We start from the raw sequence: 3,121 nt of genomic DNA, 5'->3' as shown, positions 1-3,121 counted from the left end.
GGTTCTAAGCTGAACAATAAGAGTTTTAGCTCTCCAAGAAATGTTAGCCTCTATGTATGCTTTTTGGAGCTCGCTATGTATAATATTCAAGTTTAGATAATAGGATAGTAAAATATATATATTTATTTTGTAGGACAATAATGCATTGTGCATAGAGCATCATCAAAATCATTTTAATCTATGGTAAATTAAGTGCAATGATTTTTTGTGCATTAAAATTTGCTGAATGAATTTCATTTACATACAAATAAAATGGTAAAATCATTAATATGTATAGTTTTCTTAGTATTAGGCAACATGAATTTATGCTTGTATTCTATTCATAGTTAATGAGTAATTAAAGTTACATAGAAAATAGTGAAATACCTGTCATTCGATTTTGCACACTAGTTTCTCTAAAAAACCTTGAAATCTTAAGATAGTGAAGTTGGGAGTACTTACCCATGTAGATGTGCATGCATGGTTGAGAAATGTTTAGCCATAGTGAGATAAGGAATCATTCTATATTATTTTTCGTAATTTGTTTATAAACTTAGTAAGTAATATTGAAGAGGAATTTGTGGTTATATTGATTTTTTATATGTAGAAGCATATTTGAATTTAATGAGAAAATGGATGGAAAATTGTGTGGTTACCTCTGTGTCTTTAAAATATTGGGTTGTGTGGGCAATTGTATAAGTATTATTTTCCATCTTATAGTACCTTTTAAAATGAAAAGGTTTCCAAAAAATATTACAATAGATGTTTAAAGTTTTCATAGCTGATGCTAATGCACAAATTGATATAAAAACTCTCCATATCTGAAGGTGTTGGCCCCTTGTTCCCGCCCTATTTGTGATAGAAGCTGATGCACTATTTTACCTTGTAAGAGACAATTTCCTATCTCCATAGGTGAGGAGGGTTGTCTTGCATATTGGAGAGAGTCTATCAAATGTCCAACTCACTGATGACACAATTATTCTAGTAGACTTCGGGAAGGATAACTTGGAAATTCTATGAACAAACTAAATCTATTTATAACTTGCTAGAACTTGGAGAGTCCATTCTAAATAAAAGGAAACCAATTTCCATCATAGTGATGATATAGTGAGCATACTAAATAAAGAGTAAATTAACTTCATGGTACCAACATAACGATGACCTCTCAAGAAATATAAACTTGAAATACCAATAGTTAGTATATTATGCATTATTTTACAGAGCATATCAGTATGACTTTCATAATTTCTATTCTGCTCTTTGTATAGAATGATTGGATGGGTTTCTTAGAATAAAAGGCACATGAAAAGTCCTCTTACTTTTTGTGAAAAAATTGCTTTATTCAACATTAAAAAAATAAACCCTTCTTACCATGTAATCTTTTTTATAAATCTTATTCAATAGCATCAGCTAGTTTATTAAAAGAAACAACCAAACATATAAGCCAATTTAAGAACTTGCCAAGCTAAAAAGTTGGACATGCCAAAGGAAAAATCAGGAAGGAGGCAAAAGTAAAAGAAAAAAATATAATAGTAGGAATAGAAATATTTGGGAGAGAATTTATCAGTGAAATTTTTTAAAACCGGCAGGCAAGGCTGACAATTTGCTAGTGAGAATTTACAAAAACCGGGAGCAAAAGCTCCCACATATAAGCCTATCGACTTAATAAAATTGTTTAGAACAATTTAACTTCACCTCATTGACTCTACCATTTTGCTCGGACACAATGTAGATAACAAGCCCTAAACAACTTACTTAAACATATATTGTTTATAATAAATGAAAAGAGCCCCGGTAAATGAAAACGACATCATCGACTAAGAAACACTGGAAGACTTTGCACTAGCCAATTCAAGCCTTGTTGATGACCTCCAGATATTAAAAAAATATCCGATCTTCTCGGAAGAAAATTCAGAGCAGCCTACTAGAGAAAAATAGCTGAAGACAAATCTCATTGAGCCCGCGTGCTTGACAATCCACTTTGAAGTTTCCCACCCAGTTTCTACGGAACTACAATTGAACACGCTAAGAATACCTGTTCCTCTCTATATAGACAATCTTGACTGGATAGAAGTTTGAATCAAATCCCACGTCCAAGTCTATAAAATCGATAAGAAAATGGATGGAGTTTTCTATTACCAATATCCTCAACCTCTCCCATTTCTTGTTTCTCTTGAAGCAGGCATAGATGGCTATGGAGAAGAACAGTGGGAAGAGAAGTCTTTTGACAGCATTAGCAATTTGTTTATGCTTCACCATTGTGAATGTGAATGGAGGGCAAATGAAGCTGAAGGAGAAGGTGACTCATTTGGAGTTTTACATGCATGACATTGTGATAGGAAAGAATGTTACGGCAGTTCAAGTGGCGCCAGAGAAGCCTGTGAATTTTTCTTCTGGGGTACCTTCATTTGGTTCAGTGTTTGTGATGGATGACCCACTTACTCAAACTCCAGAAAGGGAGTCTGAGGTTGTGGGGAGAGCACAGGGAATGTATACATTGGCTTCACAGGGAGAAATGAGTTTGTTCATGGCTCTCACGTATTCCATGGAGAGAGGAGAGTACAAAGGCAGCTCTCTCAGTGTTGTGGGGAAGAATATGATAATGAATGGGAAGAGGGAGTTTCCAATTGTGGGAGGAAGTGGGCACTTTAGGATGGCAAGGGGCTATGCATTTGCCCACACCTATTCTATTGATGGCCCCAATGCAGTTATTGGGTATAATGTCACAATTTTCCATTATGGGCATTAGGCCTATTGGGACATGTTTTTTCAAGTTTTATTGTATTGGGGTATTCGATATAATGTCACAATTTTCCATTATGGGCATTAGGCCTATTGGAACATGTTTTTAAAAGTTTTATTGTATTGGGGTATTAGATTTTTAATCTATTGAGTTTATCAAATTTTGTGTTCAAGTTTTTGAGTTGTGTGCATGGTGAATTTTAATTAGGATGAGGTTTTACTTTTAAGAACTGATTTTCTTTCTGATATGTTTTATATTATTGTGAAGTTCAACATCATTTATTGCATTATTGGAATAAGAAAGTTCAACAAACAATTCTAAGGATATTGTAATTGTGAAAATTGTATATCTAATACATATATGTTTGTTAAGATCATTTGTGTAATTTATGTTGAGGTG

General features: G+C 33.5%; 1 pseudogene; it reads left to right on the top strand.

The window, feature by feature from the left end:
- The first annotated feature begins 2,088 nt into the window (after positions 1-2,088).
- On the top strand, positions 2,089-2,882 carry LOC149569933 (dirigent protein 23 pseudogene; annotated as a pseudogene).
- Positions 2,883-3,121: the final 239 nt, after the last annotated feature.

Source organism: Cupressus sempervirens, chromosome 3, assembly GCF_028749045.1.
Source record: "Cupressus sempervirens isolate cs-2001-9-10 chromosome 3, ASM2874904v1, whole genome shotgun sequence".
NCBI classification, from domain to species: Eukaryota; Viridiplantae; Streptophyta; class Pinopsida; order Cupressales; family Cupressaceae; genus Cupressus; species Cupressus sempervirens.
The sequence above is the reverse complement of the archived record's forward strand: the minus strand, read 5'-3'. Positions and strand labels throughout refer to the sequence as shown.